This window comes from Oncorhynchus keta, chromosome 22 (assembly GCF_023373465.1).
Source record: "Oncorhynchus keta strain PuntledgeMale-10-30-2019 chromosome 22, Oket_V2, whole genome shotgun sequence".
NCBI lineage: Eukaryota > Metazoa > Chordata > Actinopteri > Salmoniformes > Salmonidae > Oncorhynchus > Oncorhynchus keta.
The window spans coordinates 54,267,516-54,276,697 of NC_068442.1; the positions used below are offsets into that span (position 1 = coordinate 54,267,516).

Sequence of the window (9,182 nt, forward strand, 5' to 3'; positions counted from 1 at the left end):
GGTCAGCATGGTGGTGGTGGTGTGATGGTTTGGAGATGCTTTGGAGATGCTTTGCTGCCTCAGGACCTGGACGACTTGCCTTAATAGAGGGGACCATGAATTCTGCTCTGTATCAGAGAATTGTACAGGAGAATGTCAGGCCATCCGTCTGCTGAATAGCAGCTGGGTCAGGTAGAAAGACAATGATACAAAACACACGTTCAAGTTCAAATGAAGAAAAAAAAGAGGCTAAACAGAAACACTTTGGAGTCAAAGTCCAGACCTGAATGAGATGTTGTGACAGGAAGTGTTTGGTTGGAGTCAAAGTCCATCCTGAATGAGATGTTGTGACAGGAAGTGTTTGGTTGAAGTCAAAGTCCATCCTGAATGAGATGTTGTGACAGGAAGAGATGTTTGGTTGGTTTGGTTGGAGTCAAAGTCCATCCTGAATGAGATGTTGTGACAGGAAGTGCTTGGTTGGTTGGAGTCAAAGTCAAATGAGATCCAGGAAGTGTTTGGTTGGAGTCAAAGTCCATCCTGAATGGGATGTTGTGGCAGGAAGTGTTTGGTTGGAGTCTGAATGAGATGTTGTGACAGGAAGTGTTTGGTTGGAGTCAAAGTCCAGACCTGAATGAGATGTTGTGACAGGAAGTGTTTGGTTGGAGTCAAAGTCCATCCTGAATGAGATGTTGTGGCAGGAAGTGTTTGGTTGGAGTCAAAGTCCATCCTGAATGAGATGTTGTGACAGGAAGTGTTTGGTTGGAGTCAAAGTCCATCCTGAATGAGATGTTGTGACAGGAAGTGTTTGGTTGGAGTCAAAGTCCATCCTGAATGAGATGTTGTGACAGGAAGTGTTTGGTTGGAGTCAAAGTCCATCCTGAATGAGATGTTGTGACAGGAAGTGTTTGGTTGGAGTCAAAGTCCATCCTGAATGAGATGTTGTGGCAGGAAGTGTTTGGTTGGAGTCAAAGTCCATCCTGAATGAGATGTTGTGACAGGAAGTGTTTGGTTGGAGTCAAAGTCCAGACCTGAATGAGATGTTGTGACAGGAAGTGTTTGGTTGGAGTCAAAGTCCATCCTGAATGAGATGTTGTGACAGGAAGTGTTTGGTTGAAGTCAAAGTCCATCCTGAATGAGATGTTGTGACAGGAAGTGTTTGGTTGGAGTCAAAGTCCATCCTGAATGAGATGTTGTGACAGGAAGTGTTTGGTTGGAGTCAAAGTCCATCCTGAATGAGATGTTGTGACAGGAAGTGCTTTGGTCAAAGTCCAGACCTGAATGAGATGTTGTGACAGGAAGTGTTTGGTTGGAGTCAAAGTCCATCCTGAATGAGATGTTGTGACAGGAAGTGTTTGGTTGGAGTCAAAGTCCATCCTGAATGAGATGTTGTGACAGGAAGTGTTTGGTTGGAGTCAAAGTCCATCCTGAATGAGATGTTGTGACAGGAAGTGTTTGGTTGGAGTCAAAGTCCATCCTGAATGAGATGTTGTGACAGGAAGTGTTTGGTTGGAGTCAAAGTCCATCCTGAATGAGATGTTGTGGCAGGAAGTGTTTGGTTGGAGTCAAAGTCCATCCTGAATGAGATGTTGTGACAGGAAGTGTTTGGTTGGAGTCAAAGTCCATCCTGAATGAGATGTTGTGACAGGAAGTGTTTGGTTGGAGTCAAAGTCCAGACCTGAATGAGATGTTGTGACAGGAAGTTTTGGTTGGAGTCAAAGTCCATCCTGAATGAGATGTTGTGACAGGAAGTGTTTGGTTGGAGTCAAAGTCCATCCTGAATGAGATGTTGTGACAGGAAGTGTTTGGTTGGAGTCAAAGTCCATCCTGAATGAGATGTTGTGACAGGAAGTGTTGTGACAGGAAGTGAATTTGGTTGGTTGGAGTCAAATCCTGTCCAGACCTGAATGAGATGTTGTGACAGGAAGTGTTTGGTTGGAGTCAAAGTCCATCCTGAATGAGATGTTGTGACAGGAAGTGTTTGGTTGGAGTCAAAGTCCATCCTGAATGAGATGTTGTGGCAAAGTGTTTGGTTGGAGTCAAAGTCCATCCTGAATGAGATGTTGTGACAGGAAGTGTTTGGTTGGAGTCAAAGTCCATCCTGAATGAGATGTTGTGACAGGAAGTGTTTGGTTGTCCATCCTGAATGAGATCAAAGTCCATCCTGAATGAGATGTTGTGACAAAGTCCATCCTGAATGAGATGTTGTGACAGGAAGTGAAAAGTCCATCCTGAATGAGATGTTTGACAGGAAGTTTTGGTTGGAGTCAAAGTCCATCCTGAATGAGATGTTGTGACAGGAAGTGTTTGGTTGGAGTCAAAGTCCATCCTGAATGAGATGTTGTGACAGGAAGTGTTTGGTTGGAGTCAAAGTCCATCCTGAATGAGATGTTGTGACAGGAAGTGTTTGGTTGGAGTCAAAGTCCATCCTGAATGAGATGTTGTGACAGGAAGTGTTTGGTTGGAGTCAAAGTCCATCCTGAATGAGATGTTGTGACAGGAAGTGTTTGGTTGGAGTCATTGCAGCTAAATTTGGCACAACCAGCTATTGAGTGTAAAGGACGCAATTACAGGGAAACTGGATGTTGTATAAGTTTGTTTATGAAATAAGTTATTGATCTGTTATTTGTTCATTCAGGTTCCCTTTTATCTAATATTATATCTTTATTTATTTAATTGATTTATTACACCTTTATTTAGCCAGGTAGTAAAGTTGAGAACGCGTTCTCATTTACAATTGCAACCTGGCTAAGATAAAGCAAAGCAGTTCGACACATACAACAACACAGAGTTACACATGGAGTAAAACAAACATACAGTCAATAATACAGGAGAAACAAGTCTATATATGATGTGAGCAAATGAGGTGAGATAAGGGAGGTAAAGGCAAAAAAAAGGCCATGGTGGCAAAGTAAATACAATATAGCAAGTAAAACACTGGAATGGTAGATTTGCAATGGAAGAATGTGCAAAGTAGAGAGAGAAATAATGGGGTGCAAAGGAGCAAAATAAATAAATAAATAAAATAAGTTAAATACAGTAGGGAAAGACGTAGTTGTTTGAGCTAAATTATAGATGGGCTATGTACAGGTGCAGTAATCTGTGAGCTGCTCTGACAGCTGGTGCTTAAAACATCTGATAACATTCAGTGTCAAAAATATGCAAAAAAGTAGAGAAAATTAGAAAGGGGGGAATAGCACTGTAGCATTTGACCTGTATTCTAAACTCGACATCAATGCTCATGATTGTTATGGAAAATCTGATTAAACCTAGTCATGTAATTCATTCAACACATTTGCTTACTCTGCTAAATGATAACAGCTCCGGGCCCTATACCTTTACAGGTTTTATGATATTTATCCTGACTCTGAGCAGTGTCCACGTTGAGGAGGATGGGGCCTTCGATGGTTCAAATGAGAGAGACAGAGAGACGGAGATATAGAGAGAGGGAGTAGCAACTCTGCATATCAGTGACCCCTGCTGGTGGCTAGATGGAACAGCAGCATGTCTGTCTGCTCTATCGTGTCTGTCTGTCTGTCTGTCTGTCTGTCTGTCTGTCTGTCTGTCTGTATTTTTGTACATCTGCCTGTCTGTCTGTCTGTCTGTCTGTCTGTCTGTCTGCTCTATCGTGTCTGTCTGTCTGTCTGCCTGCCTGCCTGCCTGTCTGTCTGTCTGTCTGCCTGTCTGGCTGCCTGTATTTTTGTACGTCTGTCTGTCTGTCTGTCTGTCTGTCTGTCTGTCTGTCTGTCTGCCTGTCTGGCTGTCTGTATTTTTGTACATCTGCCTGTCTGTCTGTCTGTCTGTCTGTCTGTCTGTCTGTCTGTCTGTCTGTCTGTCTGTCTGTATTTTTGTAAGTCTGCCTGTCTGTCTGTATTTTTGTAAGTCTGCCTGTCTGTCTGCAGGGTCTCTGGGGTTAGCTCTCTTGCTGCTAACATTGGGCCCTTCTCCTCCGTCCGCGTCCCCTACTCAACCTCCGCACGAAAACAACTCTTCACCTCGTCCAATATTCTTCCTCTTCCCACTTTTTGTTTTGTCAACACGCTGATGTCAAAATGGCATTATGAACTACTAGGGAATGTGCCTCTATCTCCTTTCATTATGAACTACTAGGGAATGTGACCTCTATCTCCTTTCATTATGAACTACTAGGGAATGTGACCTCTATCTCCTTTCATTATGAACTACTAGGGAATGTGACCTCTATCTCCTTTCATTATGAACTACTAGGGAATGTGACCTCTATCTCCTTTCATTATGAACTACTAGGGAATGTGACCTCTATCTCCTTTCATTATGAACTACTAGGGAATGTGACCTCTATCTCCTTTCATTATGAACTACTAGGGAATGTGACCTCTATCTCCTTTCATTATGAACTACTAGGGAATGTGACCTCTATCTCCTTTCATTATGAACTACTAGGGAATGTGACCTCTATCTCCTTTCATTATGAACTACTAGGGAATGTGACCTCTATCTCCTTTCATTATGAACTACTAGGGAATGTGACCTCTATCTCCTTTCATTATGAACTACTAGGGAATGTGACCTCTATCTCCTTTCATTATGAACTACTAGGGAATGTGACCTCTATCTCCTTTCATTATGAACTACTAGGGAATGTGACCTCTATCTCCTTTCATTATGAACTACTAGGGAATGTGACCTCTATCTCCTTTCATTATGAACTACTAGGGAATGTGACCTCTATCTCCTTTCATTATGAACTACTAGGGAATGTGACCTCTATCTCCTTTCATTATGAACTACTAGGGTGACCTCTAATGAACTGACCTCTATCTCCTTTCATTATGAACTACTAGGGAATGTGACCTCTATCTCCTTTCATTATGAACTACTAGGGAATGTGACCTAGGGAATGTGACCTCTATCTCCTTTCATTATGAACTACTAGGGAATGTGACCTCTATCTCCTTTCATTATGAACTACTAGGGAATGTGACCTCTATCTCCTTTCATTATGAACTACTAGGGAATGTGACCTCTATCTCCTTTCATTATGAACTACTAGGGAATGTGACCTCTATCTCCTTTCATTATGAACTACTAGGGAATGTGACCTCTATCTCCTTTCATTATGAACTACTAGGGAATGTGACCTCTATCTCCTTTCATTATGAACTACTAGGGAATGTGACCTCTATCTCCTTTCATTATGAACTACTAGGGAATGTGACCTCTATCTCCTTTCATTATGAACTACTAGGGAATCTCCTTTCATTATGAACTACTAGAATGTGACCTCTATCTCCTTTCATTATGAACTACTAGGGAATGTGACCTCTATCTCCTTTCATTATGAACTACTAGGGAATGTGACCTCTATCTCCTTTCATTATGAACTACTAGGGAATGTGACCTCTATCTCCTTTCATTATGAACTACTAGGGAATGTGACCTCTATCTCCTTTCATTATGAACTACTAGGGAATGTGACTCTCATATCTCCTTTCATTATGAACTACTAGGGAATGTGACCTCTATCTCCTTTCATTATGAACTACTAGGGAATGTGACCTCTATCTCCTTTCATTATGAACTACTAGGGAATGTGACCTCTATCTCCTTTCATTATGAACTACTAGGGAATGTGACCTCTATCTCCTTTCATTATGAACTACTAGGGAATGTGACCTCTATCTCCTTTCATTATGAACTACTAGGGAATGTGACCTCTATCTCCTTTCATTATGAACTACTAGGGAATGTGACCTCTATCTCCTTTCATTATGAACTACTAGGGAATGTGACCTCTATCTCCTTTCATTATGAACTACTAGGGAATGTGACCTCTATCTCCTTTCATTATGAACTACTAGGGAATGTGACCTCTATCTCCTTTCATTATGAACTACTAGGGAATGTGACCTCTATCTCCTTTCATTATGAACTACTAGGGAATGAATCTCCTTTCATTATGAACTACTAGACCTCTATCTCCTTTCATTATGAACTACTAGGGAATGTGATCTCCTTTCTTATCTACTAGGGAATGTGACCTTTCTCCTTTCATTATGAACTACTAGGGAATGTGACCTCTATCTCCTTTCATTATGAACTACTAGGGAATGTGACCTCTATCTCCTTTCATTATGAACTACTAGGGAATGTGACCTCTATCTCCTTTCATTATGAACTACTAGGGAATGTGACCTCTATCTCCTTTCATTATGAACTCTATCTCCTTTCATTATGAACTACTAGGGAATGTGACCTCTCTTTCATTATGAACTACTAGGGAATGTGACTTCTCATTATGAACTACTAGGGAATGTGACCTCTATTATGAACTCCTTTCATTATGAACTACTAGGGAATGTGACCTCTATCTCCTTTCATTATGAACTACTAGGGAATGTGACCTCTATCTCCTTTCATTATGAACTACTAGGGAATGTGACCTCTATCTCCTTTCATTATGAACTACTAGGGAATGTGACCTCTATCTCCTTTCATTATGAACTACTAGGGAATGTGACCTCTATCTCCTTTCATTATGAACTACTAGGGAATGTGACCTCTATCTCCTTTCATTATGAACTACTAGGGAATGTGACCTCTATCTCCTTTCATTATGAACTACTAGGGAATGTGACCTCTATCTCCTTTCATTATGAACTACTAGGGAATGTGACTTATCTCCTTTCATTATGAACTACTAGGGAATGTGACCTCTATCTCCTTTCATTATGAACTACTAGGGAATGTGACCTCTATCTCCTTTCATTATGAACTACTAGGGAATGTGACCTCTATCTCCTTTCATTATGAACTACTAGGGAATGTGACCTCTATCTCCTTTCATTATGAACTACTAGGGAATGTGACCTCTATCTCCTTTCATTATGAACTACTAGGGAATGTGACTACTCTATCTCCTTTCATTATGAACTACTAGGGAATGTGACCTCTATCTCCTTTCATTATGAACTACTAGGGAATGTGACCTCTATCTCCTTTCATTATGAACTACTAGGGAATGTGACCTCTATCTCCTTTCATTATGAACTACTAGGGAATGTGACCTCTATCTCCTTTCATTATGAACTACTAGGGAATGTGACCTCTATCTCCTTTCATTATGAACTACTAGGGAATGTGACCTCTATCTCCTTTCATTATGAACTACTAGGGAATGTGACCTCTATCTCCTTTCATTATGAACTACTAGGGAATGTGACCTCTATCTCCTTTCATTATGAACTACTAGGGAATGTGACCTCTATCTCTAGGAATGTGACTTTCATTATGAACTACTAGGGAATGTGACCTCTATCTCCTTTCATTATGAACTACTAGGGAATGTGACCTCTATCTCCTTTCATTATGAACTACTAGGGAATGTGACCTCTATCTCCTTTCATTATGAACTACTAGGGAATGTGACCTCTATCTCCTTTCATTATGAACTACTAGGGAATGTGACCTCTATCTCCTTTCATTATGAACTACTAGGGAATGTGACCTCTATCTCCTTTCATTATGAACTACTAGGGAATGTGACCTCTATCTCCTTTCATTATGAACTACTAGGGAATGTGACCTCTATCTCCTTTCATTATGAACTACTAGGGAATGTGACCTCTATCTCCTTTCATTATGAACTACTAGGGAATGTGACCTCTATCTCCTTTCATTATGAACTACTAGGGAATGTGACCTCTATCTCCTTTCATTATGAACTACTAGGGAATGTGACCTCTATCTCCTTTCATTATGAACTACTAGGGAATGTGACCTCTATCTCCTTTCATTATGAACTACTAGGGAATGTGACCTCTATCTCCTTTCATTATGAACTACTAGGGAATGTGACCTCTATCTCCTTTCATTATGAACTACTAGGGAATGTGACCTCTATCTCCTTTCATTATGAACTACTAGGGAATGTGACCTCTATCTCCTTTCATTATGAACTACTAGGGAATGTGACCTCTATCTCCTTTCATTATGAACTACTAGGGAATGTGACCTCTATCTCCTTTCATTATGAACTACTAGGGAATGTGACCTCTATCTCCTTTCATTATGAACTACTAGGGAATGTGACCTCTATCTCCTTTCATTATGAACTACTAGGGAATGTGACCTCTATCTCCTTTCATTATGAACTACTAGGGAATGTGACCTCTATCTCCTTTCATTATGAACTACTAGGGAATGTGACCTCTATCTCCTTTCATTATGAACTACTAGGGAATGTGACCTCTATCTCCTTTCATTATGAACTACTAGGGAATGTGACCTCTATCTCCTTTCATTATGAACTACTAGGGAATGTGACCTCTATCTCCTTTCATTATGAACTACTAGGGAATGTGACCTCTATCTCCTTTCATTATGAACTACTAGGGAATGTGACCTCTATCTCCTTTCATTATGAACTACTAGGGAATGTGACCTCTATCTCCTTTCATTATGAACTACTAGGGAATGTGACCTCTATCTCCTTTCATTATGAACTACTAGGGAATGTGACCTCTATCTCCTTTCATTATGAACTACTAGGGAATGTGACCTCTATCTCCATTATGAACTATTATGAACTACTAGGGAATGTGACCTCTATCTCCTTTCATTATGAACTACTAGGGAATGTGACCTCTATCTCCTTTCATTATGAACTACTAGGGAATGTGACCTCTATCTCCTTTCATTATGAACTACTAGGGAATGTGACCTCTATCTCCTTTCATTATGAACTACTAGGGAATGTGACTACTCTATCTCCTTTCATTATGAACTACTAGGGAATGTGACCTCTATCTCCTTTCATTATGAACTACTAGGGAATGTGACCTCTATCTCCTTTCATTATGAACTACTAGGGAATGTGACCTCTATCTCCTTTCATTATGAACTACTAGGGAATGTGACCTCTATCTCCTTTCATTATGAACTACTAGGGAATGTGACCTCTATCTCCTTTCATTATGAACTACTAGGGAATGTGACCTCTATCTCCTTTCATTATGAACTACTAGGGAATGTGACCTCTATCTCCTTTCATTATGAACTACTAGGGAATGTGAACTACTAGGGAATGTGACTATCTCCTTTCATTATGAACTACTAGGGAATGTGACCTCTATCTCCTTTCATTATAAACTACTAGGGAATGTGACCTCTATCTCCTTTCATTATGAACTACTAGGGAATGTGACCTCTATCTCCTTTCATTATGA

General features: G+C 40.4%; 1 protein-coding gene and 1 long non-coding RNA gene across 2 annotated transcripts in view; one reads left to right on the top strand and one right to left on the bottom strand.

Moving 5' to 3' along the window:
• The window catches only part of LOC118381706 (lipoma-preferred partner homolog), a 221,000-nt gene that overhangs the window by 108,783 nt on the left and 103,035 nt on the right, over window positions 1-9,182 (top strand). The window lies entirely within an intron of this gene.
• On the bottom strand, window positions 284-1,635 carry LOC127910748 (uncharacterized). Its single transcript, XR_008076095.1, has 3 exons — window positions 1,254-1,635; window positions 607-1,207; window positions 284-312 (listed from the first exon to the last, which is right to left on the bottom strand). It is a non-coding gene; the product is annotated as an uncharacterized LOC127910748 (long non-coding RNA).